At 45.3% G+C, this 23,643-nt stretch overlaps 1 protein-coding gene and 1 long non-coding RNA gene across 5 annotated transcripts in view; one reads left to right on the forward strand and one right to left on the reverse strand.

Annotated features, from left to right (window-relative positions):
* RAB11FIP4 (RAB11 family interacting protein 4) overlaps positions 1 to 23,643 on the forward strand; it is a 204,495-nt gene that overhangs the window by 133,953 nt on the left and 46,899 nt on the right. The gene's annotated exons all lie outside the window — the stretch shown is intronic.
* Positions 1 to 23,643, reverse strand: part of LOC120383407 — an 88,629-nt gene that overhangs the window by 53,396 nt on the left and 11,590 nt on the right. The window contains exon 5 of one of the 4 annotated variants that reach the window (XR_005588448.1): positions 21,687 to 23,220. The exons of 2 other annotated variants lie outside the window; for them this stretch is intronic. This is a non-coding gene — a long non-coding RNA (uncharacterized LOC120383407). Of the gene's footprint in view, positions 1 to 21,686; positions 23,221 to 23,643 lie in introns of those variants that run through there. One more of the 4 variants, XR_005588450.1, reaches the window with a different exon arrangement.

Genomic DNA, 23,643 nt, shown 5'->3' on the forward strand with positions numbered 1-23,643 from the left:
AACTTTGCCACCTCACTGTTTACCCCTCTCTCCAGATCATTTATGAATAAGTTGAATAGGATTGGTCCTAGGACTGACCCTTGGGGAACACCACTAGTTACCCCTCTCCATTCTGAGAATTTACCACTCTGAAGGCAAGCATCTGATGAAGTGGGTTTTAGCCCACGAAAGCTTATGCCCAAATAAATTTGTTAATCTGTGAAATGTGTTTGATGACCTGCCTCCGTCCAGTTCCTGGGCAAAATCCTGCCTCCGTCCAGTTCCTGTACCTTCACTGGCAAAATTAAGACCCGTAATTCACCATTGTGGTAGCTCTACCAGCAGTAGCAACAGCGGAGGCTGTAGTATAGGCTTGGATATTTTTACCATCATGTCATAACCTGTTCGGAGCAGATCTAAATAATAGGGTGGTAAAAATGAGTGAGCCCTCTCTACCCTTTAACCCTTGTGTCCCCACCATTGCTATTATGGGGTAAGCTGCACACCTGGTGAATTATAGATCCTACTTTTCCTAGCATAGACAAGATTCAGGTGTTCAAGCCTCCTCCATCCACATCATCTGGGCAGTAAGGGTGAGTTTTAGCAGACACTGATGTACATAGCTAATTGAAACTATAAGCAAAGGCTTCACTATGGAATATTATTTGCTGATATGCATATAAACGAAACTCTCTGCAGCACGGATAAAAGCCAAGCATCCACTGTTGTTGAAGTATTTTGAAGCAACTTTCCCCATCAGCGCCCTGGAAGATCAGTGAAATACAAGTCAGCTGCATGAAAAATGTGTTTCTGTTGAGCCCCTGGATTAGCTAGGTCTGAACTGTGTGCCTCATTTGCCTAATGGCATGTGCACCAGTGGGGACCTTACACTGCTACAGGCTGTTGGCTGAATGTTAACTACCTTATGGCAAAACAGATGATTTCTCTTTCCAGTGCTGGAAATACACCAACCTTCAGAAACTCTGACACAACAAATAAGAACAGCTCATGAAATGTTGGCACTGTTGATTCTTAGCCTAGACCTGATTCTGTCTCAGACCTGAGCCATGAAACCTAATGTGGATTCAGACCCTGATACCACCACCTTTGTGATCTATCTCTAAGCAGTGATGGATAGAGGGTACATGGATAAAATCCACTTGTTTCATTTGTAAACACTGAAGAACAGAAAGTGGAGACCATGATATAATTCCAGAGAAAAAGCGCTGCATAAATGCTTCAGATTGGCAAAAGCAATGCACGAGTTTGCTTTACTTGAATCAAAGAAAGTTACCCAGTTGATAACTCTCCATGTGATACCTCTTCTGAGGTTTAGAACTCATCCTGTCGTCCTGTTCAAAAGGGCATTTGATTAAGAATGCCTTGACCAGGCTAAGAATCTGAACACTTAGATTCTACCGTTGGTTTCTTGGCAACAATGCACAGTTGAGAGCCCTCATCAGCACAGATAGACACAGAGCATGTCCCAGGTCAGGTTTCAGACCCTATTTGTTCTTAGCCAAGAAAGAAAACTTATCTGCTAATAAGAAGGACGACACCTTTCAGGGAATTTGCAGTTCATTAAAGAACCTTGTGCATTCTTTACGAGGTAAGTGCAACTTTTAAGGTTTAAGTTAAGATGGGGCATATTTTCTTCCCCAGAAACTCTGTTGTGTTGTGTTGTATAAATTGTAGATCTGGTCTACTTTAAATCAGTGCTGTGTGTGATGATTTAAACACGAGAAGCATGGTTTTCAGTGTTTATCTGTGTGTGTGCGCTTTGCAGAACCACCCAGACTGAAATGGATGAATCTTACAAAAACCTTTCTACAACAAAAAGCGCAGATCTGTCTCTCTGTTCTCTCCCCCCACACACACACACAAGCCCAACACATTTTGTCAACCTTTCCCTTTCAAAGGAAATTGAGCTAGTCGCATTGTAGATTCGGTGCCACCTCCATCAAAGCATTTCAGCATAAGCATGATTGGGACCTGAACAATCTCCATGAAGTTTTGAACTCCCTTTGTGAGTTGCTTGTGAATCTGCTCCTTGTACTTCTGAAGCAACAGGGTGGCTTAGCATTGAGACAGCCAATGAGAGATTTCCATTGCATGTGTGCCAAATATGGAAGGCATAATAAAGAAGTGTGTTATGAATCTGGGATACTGATTTAGGGGGGGTGTTTATTTTATAACAAAAGTGTTCATGTTTTCTGACCGTAAAATAATGAGGAAACAGGATATACACAGCGATCTCTCAAAACTTCAATGATTTTCTGCATTCTTTGCTTTTCTAACCCTTTTCATAGAGTAAAAAGTGATTGTTTTAATGTAAGCAATGTATAGTACTCACAGACAGGGGCGGCTCTAGGTATTTTGCCGCCCCAAGCACGGCAGGCAGGCTGCCTTCAGCGGCTTGCCTGCGGGAGGTCCCCGGTCCCACAGATTAGTTGGCACGCCTGCGGGAGGTCCGCCGAAGCCGCGGGACCAGCAGACCCTCCGCAGGCATGCCGCCAAAGGCCACCTGCCTGCCGCCCTCGCAGCGACTGGCAGAGCGCCCCCTGTGGCTTGCTGCACCTGGTGCCTGGAGCCCCCCCGGCTTGGCGTGCTGGTGCCTGGAGCCGCCCCTGCTCACAGAACAGAGTGGAAGGGTGCTAGCATAGCTTAGGAACTGGGCTAAGATTCAGGAGATGTGGGTTTAATTCCTGGCTCTGCCACAGCTTTCCTCTGTGATCACAAGCAAGGCATCTAATCTCTATGCCTCAGTCCTCTGTCTGTACAGTAGGTATAACACATCCTTTCTCCCACCATTTGTCTGTCCTGTCTATAGAGATTTTCTGATCTACGGACTGTCTCTTACTATAGGCCTTTATAGTGCCTAGCAAAATGGGGACCTAAGTTCTGTTGGGATCTCCAGCTGCTGCGATAATACAAACTATTAGCTGTAAATTAGTGCAAAGTTTAAACGATGCATGCATGAGACACATGGAGCACGCATGGCATATTCTGTAAAGTAATATACTTGTATCTGGCATGTATTGATGTTAAACTGGGTATTTGAAGCAAAGACGTAGTAACGATCTGTGCCCACTAGCTTCCATCGGCGAGTTAATCGCACTCCATTTGAGCACTGAATGCATTAGCATTATCAGTTGGTGATTTGTGTTGTATGTGCTGTGGTTCTTTTACAGTTCAGTTGCCCAAAACTACCTACTTATCGGGGCAGCTGTGCCACAAGGCAGAAAGAGAGTGTTGCTCGGGTTTCATATGGGATTATGCTCATTCAGCTCTCTGAAAGACAAGTCTATTTACTTTGGATTCTCTGATGTGCGGGGGCCATTTAATGCCACCCTTACGCATGGTGAATCGTACTTTATTCTGCATCTAGACGTGTTGGAATAAATGGAGTTACTCGCCCGGTGAAAGACTATTGAGTGTGATTAAGGGAGTCAGAATCCGGCCATTAGGCTGAAACCAACATTGCATTAGAAGAGAATGAAGTTGTGACTTGGTGTATTGGTGCAGCCTGGCACTTTGATCTGTAAGTCTTAAAATGCCTTTTGGGCAGGGGAAGGAGGAGAGAGGGGTAGGGCATCTTTGCTATTTGTATTAAAGGGACTTATGCACATGAGTCCAGAGAAGAATAAACCTCTGATTCTAGTAGAAGGTTATAGAAGGGGATAGAGATATTGCTGGCTCAGACTCTTGCTTTTTTTGTTACTAGTCTAATGGATCTGTAGTGCCTGCTGGGATCTATAGTCCCTGAATAACTGCTAGAGCACAAGGAAATGAGACCCATTGATTAGTGATGCCTTCTGTGGATGGCCCCTTTGCAGAGTTGTGTATTCCCAGTACCCAACACTCTATAATCTTTCCAGTCAAGAGGTAACATGGACACAAACTGACCACACTCATGTCCACTGTTGATGCCATTTTGGGCCCGGTGTTTGGCTGATGTAAGTCTGCACAGCTCCAGTGAAGGCAGTTGTGCTGGGCCTGTGTATAGCAGCTGAGGACTGGGCCCTTTCTATTTTAAACAGAGCGCAGAACACCTTTGCCTAATAACAGCTGTATTAATTTGTTCCCGTAAGTAGTGAGCTGAGCACTGTGTCCCTAGCAGGGGCGGCTCTAGCCATTTCGCTGCCCCAAGCACAGCGGCACGCCGCGGGGGGTGCTGTGCCCGTCGCCGGTCCCGCGGCTCCGGTGGACCTCCCGCAGACGTGCCTGCGGGAGGTCCACTGGAGCCGTCTGCCGCCCTCCCGGCGACCGCCAAAGCGCCCCCCACAGCATGCCGCCCCAAGCACGCGCTTGGTGTGCTGGGGCCTGGAGCCGCCCCGGTCCCTAGTTCAGGGGGATTCGTTGAATGACACACACAGATGATTGTATGAGATGAGACCATCTGGACCTTCTGATCCAAGCTCTCATCAAGGAGAAAGAGTTCTGTGCTCTGCTCTTCATAGCCTTATCTCGCGTCCATTTGAATCCCTCTGCATTTCCCATAGCTACTCCAACAGGCAGACTTCCACTGCCCACTTATTCTCATGCTGTTAGGGCCTGATCCAAAACCACCGAAGTCCCTGGGACTCTGTCCATTGATGTCAGTGGCTTTTAGGAGGGGCACTTAGGCAGGGTTTCCTTTTTTCCTTAACACCCAAGTTAAAATTGTTCTTTTGAGCCATCCTGCCGAGTTGCTTGGCACCAGCATCCACAGGACTCTCATCTGAATGTCAACTGGCAGAGGACAACTCCCATGAGATGGGCTGACAGCCGGCAACTAGCACAGACTCAAGGAGCACAAACCTATTGCATGTTTATCATCTTCCGCTTGTTGTCATTCCCTGGGGGCAACTTCTCTAACAGCCCAACTTGCCTTATGTCCTCCATCAAGTCCAGCATGCTCACACCTCAAGTCAATTACAATTCTCAATCCAAGGAGCAGCCTGGAAGGCTGCAGAACAGCTCAGTGGCCATGATCCATTTCCCATTGTGGGGGTATGTAAAGTTTAACCCAAGTAATCTGTAGATCGGGGTCGGCAACCTACGGCACGTGTGCCGATTTTTCATGGCACACGGGGCGGGCTGAGCTGCTCAGCCCACCGCCGCTCTGGGGTTCCCGCTGCTGGCCCCTTACCAGCCGGGGTCCCACCCGGTCCCACTCAGCACCCGCTGCTGGCCTGGGGGAAGGAACCCCAGGCTGGCAGCGGGCTGAGACCCCAACTGGCAGGAGCCGGTGGTGGAAACCCCAGAGCGGTGGTGGTCAGCCCGCCGCTGCTCTGGGGTTCTGGCTGCTGGCCCCTTGCCCCGCAGCCCCACTCACCTTGCTTCCAGTTGGAGTTCCAGCGCAGGCCCCCTGCCAGACAGGGTCCAGGCTTCCGGCCCTACCAGCCGCCAGCTCCACTCACCTCAGCTGCCGATCTGGGGTTCCAGCCGCTGACCTCCTGCCAGCCAGTTATAAACTTATAACTCAGAAGCCTGTGTGCAGCTTAAAGTATCTAAACAGGTGCCACCAGACATTGGAAAACTCAGCAAGGAAAAGCAAGGGCAAGGATCACACTAAACTAATAAGATCTGCATTTTAATTCAATTTTAAATAAAGCTTCTGAAATATTTTGAAAACCTTGTTTACTTTACATATAACAGTAGTTTGATTATATATTATAGATTTATAGAGAGACCTTCTAAAAACGTTCAAATGTATTACCGGCACGCGAAGCCTTAAATTAGAGTGTCTACATGAAGACTCGGCACAGCGCTGCTGAAAGTCTGCCGACCCCTGCTGTAGATATAAACTGTGTTGTTTATAGCTGATAGATGTTGGTCACTGATGAATTGTCCCTCTGCAGTGATTAATAGTGAATAGCTCTGGAAAACCCTCAGAAGAATAAACTGCCTCCATCTTCCATCCTGGCACAATTGTCCCAAATCTCAGCTTCCTGCCAGTCTGTTTAGGGAATAACATGATGCCTCTTTAGCAAAAAGGAAGGTGGGGGTGCTGGCTTGTTTGTTTCAAGCATGTACTAACTGTAGGCTGCTTTAGCATTTCATTTGTATTTTCCTCCTTCCCTTTAATATTTAAAAGGGCTCTCCGAGAAGAATGTGCACAAGGCACTCAGCACCTCTGTCTTTCTGTTGTTAACGTCATGCCTCAGTGAACATGCTCATGCTTGTGAAATAAAGCCTCCCCCCTTGGTCAGCTCCAGCTTGGACCAGTCTGCTGAATATTTACGCCTTTCTCTTCCTACCCTGCTTTCTTTCTTCCTTTCTTCTTTTCTTCCTCCTATTCTCCAGCGAGAGTACCACCTAATTAGGTCACTGATTGTTTCAGACTAAAAACCTTTCAGGAGGTTTTTCAGGAGCTGTTTTTGTTACTCAGAGCTACTTGTTCTGCATCTCTGGCTTTGCTGATATATGGTTCTCTTGTTGGTTTTGAACACTGAAATATTACTTATTCACATGGCTGAGGTTGTCAAAGAAATGTTAGCTCCATAGCAAGCTGATACTGACGCCTCAGGGAGATCCCAGAGAAACACTGTACTTAGAGAGAATTCTGCTTTTCTGATTCTGCCTTTCCTAGCTGTTCATTAGCAGGGACATTTGTGGGAGATGAGGATTCTGTGGCTCAGCATTCTAACAGCTGCTGCTGCTGTTCCTCACCTGAAGCCAGAATCCTTTCTGAGTGTGGTATCTTTGTTATCACCAAAGCAGCCCCATAGAACTACCTGCAAGGAAAAGTCTAATGAGTAAAGAGATCAGAATTTGGCCCTTAGATAACAGAAATCAGAAACCAAAGCCCTGGATCTGGGGCTCCAAAACTTTGGACTAGTTCATGTGCAAATCTGGATCCAGACTCCAGGCTGCTGCCTAAGGGCCTGAGTCTGTCTCCTTTGCTCATGTTGAGTGGTACCTCACTCCACAAGTATCTCTATTGAAATAAAAAGGACGACTCTCAGAGTAATCTACTGTTCAGTGTGAATAAGGGTGGGGGAATTGGGCCCTGTCTCTGTAATAGGACAATATGAATTGCCAGACTAGATCAGACCCGAGATCCTCTAGTCCAATAGCCTGTCTCTGAGAGTAGCCAGATGCTTCAGAGGAAGTTATAAGAACCCAACAATAGGTAGCCGTGGGATAATGTCCACCCCTCTCATGGGTCTCATCCTGCTGTCTAACAGAGATTGGTTTAAACCCTGAAGCAAGCAATTTAATGTTCCATCCAAAATAGTTGTTGTAATTAACTATAACAGCTCTGAATCAGGGGCGCTGGAACAGTTTATATAGTGGGGGTGCTGAGAGCCATTAAACCAAACTGTAAACCCTGCATATGATGGAAACCACTTCCAGCCAGAGTGTGCGGTAGCACCCCCAGCACCTATGCTCTGGATATACATGATATCCTTACATATATCCAGTCCCTTTGGGGATCATGTTAAAGTGTTGGCCTGTTTAAAAAAATATCCCCCGTTTCCAACTCCCCCTGACTTTAAGGGCAATCAGATTCAGGAGGAAAGATTCAGCCACTTACCGTAGCTTCACTGATTACAGTGGGACTATTCGCAGAGTTAGACACTAACCAGTATGAGTAAGAGGGCAGAGTGTGACCCTAACAATTTGTTAAAAGAAACCTTTTCTTCTTTCATAATGATACTGTAAAGTGCTTTGAAATGTACTAATGAAAAAAGAGCCAAGTATTATTATTATTTCAATCACTGAAATTGACATAATCAGTTTATACTATGTGTTAGCCATTAATACTCATTAATCTCAAGATAAAGATTGCTTTCTGCCTCAATATACAACAACAAAAGGCATGCACTTGAAATCCCAAGGCTGGTCCTGTCTGGTCACGGACAGCATTTCTATGAGAGGTCGTTCAGAGTTGTTTGTTTGTTTTATTTATTTTTTGATCAGCTGTTTACGAATGACAGGGCAGGGCTGGGCTTTGGATTTGTTCAACAAGATGCTGACCTGTGGTGTTTGATCTTAGCGGCAGGCATGGTACCAAGCATCTAGCTGCTACAACGCATCAGTGAGTTCCTAGAGGAGGGAGCTGATCAGCCCCATGCAGAGGGGCCACTCACTTGTGTGCCACAGAAATCCTCGAAACATCAGTGGTCCATAGGCCTTATGCCAAGGCTTTGCATAGGGGTGAATTTCACCCTGGGCCCATGTTTGGTTCATATTTTGTGAGGTTCTTTTTTAAAAAAAAAAAACATTTAGGAATTTAACCCTCTGTCCTTAATCAGCCAAAACTCCTATTAAACACAATAGGAGTTTGAGTAAGTCAAGGATTGTAGGATCAGCCCTTATTTTGAGCTGGGGTCAGCTTGCAACACCGGTACCGTTCCAGAGGCTCTGCATGATGTTGAACTCTGCTAGAAATAACAGCCATCCTGTTTTTTAATTAGTTGCCACATCCTCAGTGATTTCACAGTCCATCAGAACACGGGGGCCCACTCTGTTCCTGTGGAAGCACCGAGATCAGCAGGAGCAGACCCCAGATCTTTACATGAGAAAGTGTCAGGTTACCAGCCGATTAAACAGACTCTTTCAGACCTGACACTGATGTGAAGCTGCTGAGGTGAAATTTGTAATCGGAGCATCACGCAGTTCACTTTCCATGGGGAGTGAGTTCCCATCAGCTGGGAATGGCAGACTCTGGCCAAGAGGAACCTAAAGGAGAAAGGGCGGTAATATCTAGAAATGAAGAGCCCCTTGGCCTGATTCTCCTCTGACTCATCCAGCATGACAGCCCATTGCAGAAATATAGAGCAGGGCCAAAGCAAGCCTGTTTTGTAACTCCCCGCATAAACTACAGTGGCTCTGGTGGCTGAGGGAGAAAGGCAGGCATTAGGCTGATCTGTGGAGACCACTTGGAGGCTCTGAAATCTACAGTGTCCTGCTGTCTGGCCAAATGCCCAAGCAGTCTAAAATCATCTAAAATCCCTCATCTAAACTCCCATTGACTTCAGTGGCAGTTTGCCTGAGGAGAGTCCGAGTGAAAACTGAGGATCTGGCTGTTGGGGCTTGATCCTGCACCACTGAAGTAAATGGGAGTGTTAACCTACACTGCAGCAATGGCAGGATCAGGCCACTCCTGTGCAGAAGGCCAGCACAAGGCCTATTGTCTCTGCATCCCGTCTGTCCCTCTTAAGCCTTCAGGTCTTGCCCTGGCCCCCTGCACAAGGGTGAATTTCACCCTAAGTGAGGCAAAACTGGCTCATTGCATCCCATTTGTGTTCTGAACGTCTCAGGATGAACAAAGGAGACGCTCATTTCAAGCCAGGTTTGCGCTGTATTTGCATCAGAAGCTGCCATCGTAGCAGAGGAACAATCATGCCATTCAGGTTCCCTCTGCCTTCCTACCCCACTGCCTTCTTCTCTTCTCCTGCTAACTATTAGGGTACAAATTATATTTGCCCTTCAGGCACAATGTGCGTTGTGAGTTGATATGACTAATGCTACGTGGACACCCTTAGCTGTGGAGGAGGATCCTAGCAAACACTGTATTTTGTTACAGAGCTTGGAGGCAACAGGCCAAATGCATCCCCAGTGTAACTCCACTGATGGATTTGGCCTGCTGAGTTATGTGCATAGTGCTGTCCAGGAGAAGAAGGGCCTAATTAGGGACCCTAGTCCTGCATCCCGTACTCATTGAAGCCAAGGGCTGAAGGACCAGGCTGCAACCTAAGGACACTGAGAAGTGTGGCCTGGAGCAGGTGTAGTGAGCATCATGGCTGGGTGCAGTGGGGATAGCGGACATGGTGTGAAGAGAACACTTCCTAGCAGACAACAAGGTAGAAAGAGGCGTTTTGGTAGAAAGACACTGGGGGGATCAGTGAGCAAGAGAGGATCTTTGGGGCCGGGGACCATGAGACAGCCCAGCTGATGGCAGGACAGACTGCACACATTGCACAAGGCTATTCAGGAGCCCCTGGACTTGTGATGCAGGGAATTCACCAGAGGGAAGAGTACAGGGGAGTTAAATCCTGGCAATTGGAACAAAATTGGGACCTGTATGCTTGGCTAGTCTGTCACTGTTTGTAGGCCCATCTATCTGGTATCAAGAGGGCAGAGAAGGAAACAGTTATAAGCTATCTGACTGGGCGACACTTGGTCTGCTTCCTCCTGTCCCTGTACCTGTGTGGCTGTAGCCAAACTGCTATAATATAGAGGGACATTAATTTAATATAAGGGGCAGATAGCAGCTGTCCCTTGTGCCGGTTCAGATGGGGAAGGGTACTCACACCCCCTGCACTGGGATTGATCAGTCTTGATTTCTACCATCTCCATTCTCCTGAGCACAGTAACTGCTTCTTTCTAGTGCCCTGGAGCATGTCACTCTGAAAGGGGGTAAGAGGTGGGACCATGGCCGTGCCTGGTCTGCACCAGCCAGCGCATCTCACCAGCCATGAAGGGGGGCATCTACTGAACAAGCCTAAGAGGTTGGCCCACCCATGAGCCCCTCACAGTGCCCGCTGAGGCAATGTATTTCTCCCACTGCCTCCAAAGTGGGCCTGTATGTAATAGGCCCAATCTGTCCCTGAGTGACAGCAGGACTCCAGGTATTAGTGACTGACAGTGAAGTATTCCCTTCTTTGCTAGTAGCCTGTGTCCTTGTCTAGCCTAAGTTTTGTACCAAGCATCCAGAAAGGGAGCATGACCCCATAGTCAGCATGGAGAATCGACAGCAACTGCCTTATATAGACTTTGAAATTATTTCCTTCAATTTCCTCTTGTCTAATTGTAGGAAGTGCGGTTGCTTTAGGAGGGACCACCTACCGTATTACTGTGATCTGGCAAAGCCTTTTAACTGGTTTCTCTTAAGCTTTGATCACCCGCACGTGAAACAGAAGCAATTAAAGTGTGGGAACGGTGACAGACATATGTGCAGGGGAGTTCAGCAAAGCTGGCAGTGGCATAAATGGAGTTGGCTTGAAATGGGGCCTAAATGTTAGGCCTCGAGGCCTTCTCTGTATTCTCCCCTGCGTCTGAAATAAAGCAAGGGAAGTTTACTCTCTGGAATGAATGGAGACTCTCCTGGTGAATGAACCCTCATGAGTCCAGTAAGCTACACAAGCTTTGATATTAGTTTCTAGACCAACTTTTAAAACTTCCTCCTAAGCTGTACCCACAATATTTGCAGACCCCACATTCTGCATTTGTGCATGCGATACGGGTAATTGTGTATGCAAATGCTATTAGCGGAATTATTATACATATTTCTAAGGCATCCACCACCTCGTGGTACCTGAGTGCTATTGTGTACATTTAGAAATGCATCAAAATACCCTTCAGAAATACTTGACAGGGTAAAAGTCATCTCTGGCCAGGAGGATTAGCTACATCCAGGAGGTTGCAGGGGGCAACTCCATCAAAACAGGGAAACGATTCCATCATCCCTTGAGTTTAGTGGAAGAACGATAAAAAGGGGTCGTCCCCCTGGAACACCCTCCCACCTATCACTGGGCAGGACCAAATTCAGAATCTCACTCCACTCACCCGCTGGAGGCTCAAAGGGTTGCAAATCATAAGGCCAGCCCTGGTCACCAGATAGGGGCAGCAACTGTGGTTTGCATGAGAACGATAAGCCCCAAAGGGGCTACTCAGGGAGTGAAGATACTATTCAACGTGAGTTGGGTGCCTAATATCTTTGAGGCGCTGGACCTTAGGCCTAATCCAAGGTCCACTGAAGTCAAAAGAAGGACTCCCCTTGACTTCAGAGGGCTTTTTGATCAGGCGCTGGTGGAAATGCGAAGCTTGTCAGTTTGTTCAGTGGGATTCACATATCTGGCAACCAGCTTGCTTTAGCTCCAGTGCACATTGGCAATCCAAAGAACAGTGGCTTTTCCAGGAAACCACATATAGTGAGATGAAAATTGGTTTCAGCTGAGAAGCTCCATAATGTATATTCTTCAAGCTCTGAGAAGAGTTTAGGCCTTGATGTTAGCCATGATTTAATAATAAAAAGCTAACGTCATTTGGGGAGGAAAGACAATTGATCTGGGTTTTCCTCCCGCCGCACCCCCATTGGCCATGCTCCCTATAACTGCTGTGCTCGATCGCTTCGGATCACTGCCCATGTGTCAGTCGTTTGGTCTGAGTGCCAGAGTCTGAGATCCATCAAATCCACCCTCCATTCAATAGCAGGAAATTAATCATCTCAGATACCTTATCTAAAGAGCTGATCCCTGCTCAGTGCTCCTTAAGAAGGTATTAGGAGAGGAGAGGAAACACACATGGTTTCCTGCCAATGCATTGTGGGGAAAATCCTTTCCTGGCCAATATGGGTGATCGTTCAAGAACCACTATGGCGTAGGGCTTAATCAAAGACATGTGGGTGAAAGATGCTCTGTGAGCGTGTTACCCACTGCTGCCAGCCATGTTGCACATCCCTATCAGTGTCCAATCCACCGAGCAGATGGGTCTGTGGGGCAGGCTCAGTAGCTAGGAGCTGTATCTCAAATCTCAGGGTGTCAGTCAAGATGGCAGCTGTCACATGAGTCTAAACAGCAAACACCAACTCAATAGGAAGAAAAGGGGGGAAAGTTGCTTTCGGAAGCTAAAATACAGGACTGGGCATCCAGAAATCTGGATTCTAGACCAAGCTCTGCTACAGTCTTCTTGTGTGAGTATGAACAAGTCACTGAACTGCTCTGTGCCTCAGTTTCACCAGCAGAGAAATGGCAGTAACGATTCTCACTAAAGTCAGAAGGGAGTTGTGAAGTTAAACTGGTGGATGTTTGTACAGTGCTTTGGATGCCCTTTTAAAGTACAAAGTATTATTATAAAATTTGGCACCTGTGAGTTGTCATGAAAGCATCCCTGCCCCGTTCCCCCAGATTTTCCTCAGGGACGACAAACAGCTCCCCTGAAGGCTCGCAGTTACTGACTACAGTTTGCAAAACTTCTGTCAAGTGCAGTTCCATGCGTTTGGTCAGCCGTTTGTGTAGAAGAGCTTCTTAGGTGAGAAGTTAGGTATGGGTTGTGGAGTGATTAAGAAAAGGTGCAAAGTCCTGTTGACAGCCTGGTAGAAATGTAGCTTTGCCTTCTCTGGCGGTATTTGCAAACCGAGATAATCCCAGGTTAAGTGCACAGGCACAACACTGGACAAACATTACTTCTGGATATCACCTGTCTTATTCTGACCTACATTCCATTTAGCTTAGGTGACGTAACGGCTGCTCCTCTGGGGGCTTTTACACCCAGCCTACAGCAGGTGCTTATCTCCTGCACATCTAAAATATTTGCAACTTCATCAGCACTTACAGTCACCTTATATCACAGAATTTGATGACTCTCCCCTCTCTGGAGCTAGACTCTTAGGCCACGACTCATCAAAACACTTGAACGTATAGGTAAGTCCATCTCTATTCAGCAGGTCCCTGCTTCAGCAAGGTATTTAAGCACATGTGCTTTAATGCTTCATCCCTCAACAGACTGAGTGGCCTGGTCCTTGTCCAGAATGACAGCACAGACTCCACCACTCTCCCCGTTTGGCCCTACATTAGCACCTTTGTCAGCAGCGTTGAATGCTGGTGCCCGCTGAGTCAAAATGTAAATAACGTCAATGAATCGCTATAAAACTGTAACCTAGCGTTGTGGGTCTCTGGTGATACAGCCAGAGTTCCAGCCTCAAGTGTTGTGGGCATGGAGGATTAAGCATGCAGTGCAGAAACCTCCTGCTATCTCCCAGAATTTCAAGTCCATGACCTTGGTGGTGAAAAACAAAATAGTTTTCTTCATTGGTTGTTCCTACAAAGTTATTAAGGGTATGAATAGTGAGTAGTACTGAATGTCTATCTTTACCCATTGCTGGTTATGATCTGATACCTTGAGGACTGACTGCTTCCTAGTTCTGAGTTCACTGCCAGACCAGCTCCAGTTTACATGGAAAAAACAGCTGGTTAACCAGCTTAGCCCCTGTTAAGGCAAACCACGTTAGCTGCCCAACACAGGTTATCGCACCTTAAATCCATGTCTAGACAAGGCCAGTGTCTTCTGCAGGTCTAATCCACACTGTCTCCTTAAAGCAACAAATGAAGATTTCCAGATCATGCTGCTTAGCCAAAAAACCTCATCATGCAGGGAGTGCTGTGGGGCTTTTAAAATTGACATCCAGTGTTGTCAAAGCTCTGGCAGGGTCCTGCAGCTGTGGCCTGCAACTTTTATTGATGGAAATTCTGTGCCAATGTATGGATAAAAGAACAAGCTTTTCTTAGAATAAGAAACCTGCATGATACATAGAAACTAGCACACCATAGGGAATCTATGAACTGCAGATATACAAAATCCTGCCCAGTGCCAATTAAATACAGACAACAGGCCCCATCTGTAATCAATTGACATTTATTGAGGAGTTACCGGGGTTTACACTTCCCACAACATTCCACTGGAATCATTAAGAATACATGCAAGAGATGGCACGATGGGCCGAAGCAGCAGGCTTGAACTGTTTGGATTCCTTGGAACCACAGGTCCAAACCGTGGCATAGTCAGCTCAAGCCCTCAATGGTCAAAGGTAGAAACGTTGAGGTCTATCTGTCTCCTCCTTCCTGTCACCCGTGTCAGTGGAGCACCACTCTTGAATGCAGCTCCTTAGCATCCCAACAATGTGCATGAGAAAAATGCTTCAGAGTGGAATCTGTAATCTGAAGTCACCAGAGGAGGCTCTGGTGCATATTTTAATGAAGGTTACAGAATGCCTAAACAATTTATTTCAGCCCTTTGCAAAAGCATTAGCTGGACAGACAGCTCCCCAGAGATCAGCCACACGGCTTTTGTTTCATTCCTCCAATGAAAATTTAAAAGAAAGTGGGGAGATGAGTCAAAATCCTGGACACTTGGTGAGGCATAAAGCAAGAGGGATCAATGTTAAGTGTATTTCAGACAAATGTTTTCATGTAGCCATCAGGCTTAATGTTAATGTTTATGGTTTTTTACCCTGAAACTGAAATAAGAGGTGGTAGGGAGTTTTTAATTGCACGAGTGGGTATTGAGAAGGATACTGTGAATATGACTGGAATATATTTCCCTTTTATCCCGGGGAGAATTTGACAAAAACCTCAGTTTAGACGTGGCTAAATATCCCAGTATAGACTAAAAATATATTAGATTTTTCATTGCAAACTCCCATGCTTATTAATAGCTAATATTTTTTTAAAGAACCATCCAAATCCATCTGTTACAATTTCTGACTCAAGTACTGAATGTTCAGGATTTTTTAAAGGTTTGTGACAATCTCTATTTTATTTGTAAAGATGTTTCAAGCAATTCTTTGAAAATGACTGTAGAATTTTTCTGAAGCTTAGACTTCCAAATCTCTTAAATGTTCAGATCAGTAAATCCTGGGTCAGATTCTCCTGTTGGTTAAGCCAATGTAAATCAGCAGTAACTCCACTGAAGTCAATGGATTTACAGGAGTGTAAAGCTAGCATGAGATCAGAATCACACCCAGTGAAGTTATTGCAGATATACACCAACAGCATGCAGCATTGAGAGGTTGCATACAAAGTGAGTGATTAATAATGCTCGATTTTTTGATTGCCACTTGTAAATAGGACTAGCCGCTGGATACAAGATTTATGCACTGGGAAATCTACAAGATAGAAGGGCCTAGGATTTTTCCCACTGGTCACAGGATATCACCATTGTGACGCGTAAATCCAGATGACAGTGCATTTATCTGGTTGTTAAACAATTACCTCCTTAAGAGTGATATTCCCATGCAGAGTTTAGGGTCACCACAACCCCTGGAGTGTGACACAGATTGATTGCAAACCTCTCCACTTGACTCGCTTAGCCTCTTCTTGCATGTTACAATGAGGAGATGGAGCCCAGAAGAGCATCCCATTTTAGAAGAATCCGCTGCAATATTAAAGCTGCCATCACTTCTTGTATTGTCACAGGCAACTAATGCATTTTGCTGATGGGCACCTCCTATCAGTCATTCCTCATGAAAGTGACTGACTTGCTCAGTTGATTGACAGCTGTGATAATGAGGTTATTGTGAGTAGGCAGTCAATGCTCAGGAATGTTTTTACTTTTCATTTCTTCTAGTCCGGGAGTGTGGATTCTTCGTGTCCCAGGAGGGTCTGTCTCGAGCTAGGCCTGCCCAGGGCAAATATTAAAATGTTGCTCTGCTTAGAAAAGTGATTCTGGAGGGAAAAGAACCATCCGCAGGGAAGAGGAAGGTCCCATCCGTGCTGTCACTAACTCTGCACTACCTCATGTCAAACTCCCTCGCCACCCTAATGTTACACTGGGTATGAAGCATGTTAAGGACATAGGTGCGGATCCTCAAAGGTGTTTAGGGTCTAAGTCCCATTGAAATCAGTACCTTTGAGGATCTGGGCCATGGGCACTACTTTAACAAAGCACATAAGTGCCAATGGTTTTAAAGATACATTTAAAAAAACCCTTCCGTGGTTGGCTGAATCAGGCCCATAGTAATTAAATCTTAAATTAACTCTCTGCCTCAAGTCTCATAGTGTGTTTTGCCTTCTCAGCAACTGTCTTTCAGATCGTGACCTCTTTGGGACATGGACTTTTTTAGTATCTTGTGCAGCTCCAATCTTGTTGTCAGCACATCATAACGAGCAGTAATAAAGTACTGAATCTCATCTCTGTGATGGAGCAACCATCCAGCAGTAGGATGGGTTCTTCCTCTCGTCTGGTTACTGTATCTTGTGTTTTGGCAATGGGATGAGGTAGTAAGAACTGAGTGTGGAGCCCAGTTTTATAAGGGATCTAATTGGTCTGGACTAATAGGAAGGTTTTGTTCCTCCTTGGGTGTCTGGGCTGTCTCTGCAACCCTAAAAGCCTCACTGTGGGTTCTCAACAAGAGAAAGCGACTAGCAGAGGCTTTAAGAGAAGCAGCAGCATTTTATTTAGCAGGGTTTTCTCTGGAAAGGCATTTGCTAGGTTTCATTTTCCCTAAGGCACTGGCCAAGGACTCACGAGATCTGATTTTTATTATGGGCTTTGCCACTGATCTGCTGTATGGCCTTGGACAAGTCTCTTTGGCCTCGATTCTCCCCGATCTTTATGCACCTAACTGCCCTTTGATTTCAACAGGAGTTAGACGCTTAAATACCTCCGAGGATCTGGTGTTTCCTTCCCACACTTTATTTGTCTTTTCTACTTTCAGGCTTGACAGAATTCGATTTTCTTTATTTTAATAATTTCAACAGAAATATTGGTGTTTATTTTTGGCACTTTTTCCCATTTTATCTATTTAAATTTTCACAGTTATGGGAAATCAAGGAGGGGTCAGACCAGGGGTAGGCAACCTATGGCACGTGTGCACTCACACTGCCCAGGTCCTGGCCACTGGTCTGGGGGGCTCTGCATTTTAATTTAATTTTAAATGAAGCTTCTTAAACATTTTAAAAACCTTAGTTACTTTACATACAACAATAGTTTCGTTATATATTATAGACTTACGGAAAGAGACCTTCTAAAAACGTTAAAATGTATTACCGGCACGCGGAACCTTAAATTAGAGTGAATAAAAGAAGACTCGGCACACCACTTCTGAAAGGTTGCCGACCCCTGGGTCAGACAATAATTACTTAATGACAGTAGATATCGAGATTCAAAAAATTAAAGCTTTATAGCCATTAAAACACAAATTGTCAACGTCACAAAGGAAATATCCTTAAATCAAATCCTAATAAGTTCTCAGGCAGCATTTTTCTTACTTTGCCTAGCTGTCCATTTTAATGATTCCTGATGGATATTTTTTTGGTCAGTTTGCGTGAAATCAACGTTTTCCAACATTTACTGATAGAAATCGAAGCCTGGCTATTTTTCAGACTCTGTGCGAGAGGGACAGTCTTTGAGTTTCTGGATAGTGCCTTGCACAATGGGGCCGGGATTGGTATAATGGCTTGGAGGACTTTTAAAGGCATTTTCTGGTTTTGTCTGACTTGACACATTTTCTTGCACAAAATAAACCCTTCTGCACAGAAGAATCATAGACTTGGCACTGCCTCATTTACCATGCACAACAGGGAATGAGAATACCATATATAAAAGCAGTCCTCCATACTCATTGGATGCAAGGAGCTGAGGCAGTCCTCATGGGAGATTATATAGTAAGAGGTGACCTCGCTTTGCTTTTTGAGAATCTCATCGGTAAGACGAGTAAGAATGTTGCATACAAGCTGAAACACTGATAGCGATAAAAATTCTCCCACTAACTGTTGACAAAACAGAGCTTGTATTTTAAACACAAGCGCTAAATTCTCTGGTTAGAATCCGTAGACTCTTTTACATTAAAGCCAGAAGGGATCATCATGATCATCTAGTTCAGAGGTTCTCAGATGTATTTGATCAGGCCCTTCTTATTTGTGTCTGTAGTCACTTACACACCCCCACCCCTATACAAACACATATACTGCCACCCAGCTCTGAAGGCAGAGCAGAGAGCAGTGGCTGCTGGCCAGGCGCCCAGCTCTGAAGGCAGCGCCGCACCAGCGGCAGCACAGAAGTAAAGGCGGCAATGTGAAAAGTGATATTTGTCATCACTTTTCACAGTAGACTTAGTGCCCCATTGACTCCCGTATTTCTGCGCTGCTGCTGCTACCCTGAGGCTGACAGCTGGAGCCCCACCACCTCCAGGTCAGGGATTGGGGGCGGGGCTCTGGCTGTTCCCTTTATCCCCACTTCCAAGGTGTGCACAGCCCTTCTGCACAAGCCCCAGCCAGCCGGGTCTGACAGCTACAGCTCTTCACACTCAAAAAGAAAAAAGCACACAACTCGGGCCTCCCTTGACACATTCCCGCGCCTCCCTGGGGATGCCCAACCCATAGCTAGAGAAGCACAGATCTTGTCTGACCTCCTGCACATTGTAGGCCACAGAACCTCACCCACCCACTCTTGTAATAGGCTCAGAACCTCTGGCTAAGTTACTGAAGCCCTCTGATTGTGGAGGGTATCATTTGAGATCAGTCACATCAGAGACTTCGCCAAGTCACCATTTATACAAAACTCCAAAATGCTGTTACTGAGGGAGGGTGAAGAGAGAGAAGAGAACAGATCTCTGTAGGGCTTTTAAATTACCTGCTTTATCAAATAAGGTCTTTGCTGCTGATATCCACTGTGACGTCTGGAGTCCTCTATGGCCACAGAAACATGGCTTTTAAGTGCCACTGTTCCACTGGCATGGTGTGTGGGGCAGTTGTGTTTGGGCATGAACACCTGGCACATCTGTGCAAGGAGTAAAATCTTTTTAACCCCAAAATTCTCAGTGCAACACCAGGTCACAAAATGGTTAACACGAGTGTTTCACAGATGTCTGGAGCAAGTGGTTAACCAGAAAGGGCTAGGAACAGCTAGGAAAAGAACCATTTATTAAGAGATGTTACAAATAAAGTAATATAATTTCCCAGTATAGTCCGTTCCCCCTCCCCCATTCTCTGTCCCATCGTTGTGGCTTTCATTTATTTCATCCTGCCAATAACTGAACAGGGGTGCACGCAGGAATTTAAATTTGACCGCCTTTGGAGGGGCACGTTCTGTGCCCTGCCACAGCCCTGGGGCCGGAGGAGCTCTGTGACCCCACGACAGTCCCAGAGCCAGAGAAGCTCACTCTCCCTGCCAGGGCTGTGGGGCTGGAGGAGTTCTGTGCCCCTGCCAATTTTGGGGGGGGCCCAGGCCCCTGCTTCCCCCACCCTTTTGCATGCCCCTGTAAACTGCTGCCTTAGTTTTTGGTTTTTCATACAGCTGGCAGTGATACATATCTAGCTCGCCTCTGACATCACTGCAGCCACTGACAGATGTCAGAATCTAACATACAAAAAAGAATCTGTTGATTGGTGTGCCCATGATTCCATTTAGTGAGGATCTAGCCAAGAGAGCCTCCTCTTTTCTTTTCCTTTTTTCCTCTTCTTTCTGGAAATTGTGGTGGCCAAAGCTCCTTCTTATGATTATCAGGCAAAGAATTGTATTTACTTTTTCTTTTTTCTTTTATCTCCCTTCTCTTCTTCTCTTACTGTGCATCTGTGGCCTGCAATGAATCTTATCATCATGCATTGGCAGCTGCTCTCTGCTTATGAAAACAAAAGTTCTGAACAGGAGATCAGAGTTTTGCCAAATGAAGTGTCATGGAAAGTATTGACTTGTCATTCTGTACGGCTGTCTGTATATAGGTGCAGCAGACTGATTTACTTGCACTGTGTAAAGCTGATGGAAATAGCCAGCCTATCAGATTTTAATGAGAATACAAATTGCGAGACAGGAACCACTAAATCTCAGAGGTAAGGGAATGTGCTGTGGATTACAACACCCCGGATCGACACTCCAGGGATTGATGCACCGGGGTCAGTTTAGCGGGTCTAATGAAGACCCACCAAATCGACCACAGATCGCTCTCCAGTTGACCCCGGTACTCTACCCCGAACAAGAGTAAAGTAAGTCAACCCAGTGTAGTGTGGACCTCGTGGTAAATCAACCTAAGCTACGTTGACTCCAGTTATGTTATTCACCTAGCGGGAGTTGCGTAGCTTAGTTCGACTTACCGGTAGTGTAGACATAGCCTCGAGGAGGTCAGGCTAGAATCCTCTTCATGTACCTGATGATAACACTGTACATATATGAATATTAAACTATGCTTGTTTAGTATTATCCCACTATATAGCTGTGCACCTGAAAATCATTATGAAATATCTAGCAGACACTGTTCAGACATGACAGGTTTTTTCTCCATATATTAATAGTTTGGTGGTGGTTCATTTTTAGAGAGATGCTTGAACGTGCTATGAAAACACTGTACCTCACAAACATTCAATTAGTCCTCACAACAATCCTCTGGGCTAGGCAAATACTATTATCACTATTCTAGGGATGGGAAACGAAGGCACGTGGCAATCAAGAGATTCCCCTAAGATCACAGTGAGTCCCTGTCCTGTGCCTTACCCACCAACCTTCCTCCATCCTCAGAAGTCAAGGACCCACAAACACACAGAGTTACAGGCAGGCATGTCTGTGCTACAAGAGAGTGCAAAAGAGATGCTACGGTTGATGGTAATAGCATCAGTATGTTCTGTCTGAATTTACAGGGTATGTGGTGTGAACAGTTGTACAAGTTCATTGATCAGTGACATACCAAGGTGCTTGAGGCTTTACGTTTCTCTTCCTGGATATATATTGTTTATCAAGATTATTTTAACAAAAGAAAATGCATTTTCTAGATGATCTGAAATCTCATAGACCCTGGGAACGTATTGTACATTTTATTACATCTCTGCTGCAACTTTCCACAGAAATAAAACTTTGATGTACAGTGTAATTTAATTGATCAGAATTACATATTGCCAGGCTTCTGAGATATATATATGGAGATTTAACTGAAGAGAAGAGAGAACTTTGCTTTGGACCTGGATCAGTTTTCTGGAGGCAATGATGAATGAATGAACTATACTCATATTTTTGCTCCCTTAAGCCCCAACCTCAATTCAGTTTCCACGCAATGTACGTACATGGTCGCCCATCAGAAACCAAGTATTTAACAGTATACGATGTACCTCCCCATATTGACAAAAGTACTGTTTGAGAAAATACACCCTTCTTCAAAATTTACAAAGGGGGATAAAGTTTTTATGGGGGAGAGAGAGTTTTTGGGTGTCCTCCACAAAAATATTTTAAATAACTACTGTACCGATGTATATTTGGAATTGTGCATGATGTGTGGTGCTTTCTGGTTTCAAAATATTTGTCTTCACAAGTATTTTTAATATCTATTTTAATCAGCTAACATGGGAACAAATTTTATATATATATATAATATGAATGAAAGATCACTGAGCTTGAGAGAAAATAATGTCCATGTTGCATACAAAAAAATACCCATTGTCATCAGAAACTAGTCTGCTGCGTGGCAGACAGTCCAGTTACAATAAATGGTAGAGTCAGGATCAACCATCTGATCATTATCATGGTGTGATTTATGGTCAAGGTGTCAGTCTAAACAGAGGGGAAATTATAAAATACACAGATGAGCTTGGGTACAGTGGGTTCATTGTCCCAAGAGAAACAAAACAGTGAAGGGAGGTCTCAAGTGGTTTGGTTTTATAGATGCTGCTGCTAAAGGCAAATTCTACAAGCAAGTAAGTGCAGATTGTTTCTGTTATTGATTGCTACGCTCTCTGCTTTATTGAGACCACATGGCACACTTTTTTTCTGTTGCTGCCTTTTATTAAAACGGACAAGGAGGGATCAGCATTTGAAGAGATGAGTCCCGAGAGTCCCCTGGTGGCATTTTCCTGGCCTAAAAAGAGGCTTGCACATTTGATCTATGGATGCTTTTAGCACATGAATAAAACTGAAACCTTGCTTCCCAAGGTGGTCTTGTAAACTCCAAGCGTTTGGGGTGTTACACACTTAATGGGCGAAATCCCGAGAGGTGCGGAGGACCTGCAAGGCCCTCTGATTTCGGCATTGTTCAGCAGTGCCCAGGATTTACCCCCCATCCCAAGCCATAAAATGGGGGAAAAAAACATATTTGATATTTTTTTTCAAGTGAGATTTTACTGCCTCAGCAAAGGATCATAAAATTATTTGCATTCACATGGGCTGTTTCAGCACGGCTGGATTATTCCTCATGTTGGCAGTAATCCTGAAATAAAAGCCCCATGCCGGTCTCAGAGCCCTAGATCCTCATGGAAATATGGTAGGGAGCCAATTCCTGCATTCTTAACCAAGCGTCTAATTCCACATTTCTCATGCAGCCAAAACGCCAATGATTCCAGCGGGTTTTGGTTGAGCAAGCAATGCAGACGGCCCCCCCAAATGGAAGGAGTTTAGGATTCGGTCCGGCAAGGTTCCAAGTACCTCCATCACGGTGCCCTGTCCTCAATTCCCACTGACATCAATGGGAGTTGAGGGGGTTCAGCAGCACTGAGATCTGGCCCGTAGTGCTATTCTAATGCATCATTATGGAGATGTGGCCTTCAGAGAATGTGTATTTTTTTAGATCCTTCTGTAGATTTGTTTTCCTCTATTTAAAAAAAGTCCTCCCAGCTTCTCTAGCTACAGGCTCACTCTCTCTGAAGCAAAGCAGTATACAAAGGCATCAGTGAAATAATGATACAAGCAGAAGCAGAAAGAATCCCTTTAGACTAGGTGACCCAAATCTCCAGACCACCGCACCATGCTCCTGTCCCATATTTACAATACCAAAGCTCGCCAGAGCATTGTCCCTGGAAAGCAGTGGCCTCCGTTTTGTTGATGCCAGACAGAGTTCTGTATATACAGGGAACACAAACAATCACAGTCATTTCACGAAACCAGTGAGTACAAATTCAGGGCCTGATTGTGTGCCGAGTGGGACTCAAAGGTCCTCAGCGCTTCACAGGATCAGGCCCTCATGCAGTAGGGACTAGTTTATACATCTGATATACAATGACTTTGAGTGAGTAACACAAGGCATTAAGTTGGCCCATGCTCTTTTCATCTTACCCTCGTATTGATTGTAGCTACTGGTGGACTGAGAACTCTGTGGCCTCTGGCCGTTTTGATGGTTTGTTATATTACTTATCAACAGATAATAAATCATTACTGTCCTCACCCTCTGTTTCCTTTTTTCTTTCCATTACTAATGGGTTAGCTCATAGGGGAGGGATAGCTCAGTGGTTTGAGCATTGGCCTGCTAAACCCAGGGTTGTG

This window comes from Mauremys reevesii, linkage group 15 (genome assembly GCF_016161935.1).
Source record: "Mauremys reevesii isolate NIE-2019 linkage group 15, ASM1616193v1, whole genome shotgun sequence".
In the NCBI taxonomy this organism is placed as follows: Eukaryota; Metazoa; Chordata; order Testudines; family Geoemydidae; genus Mauremys; species Mauremys reevesii.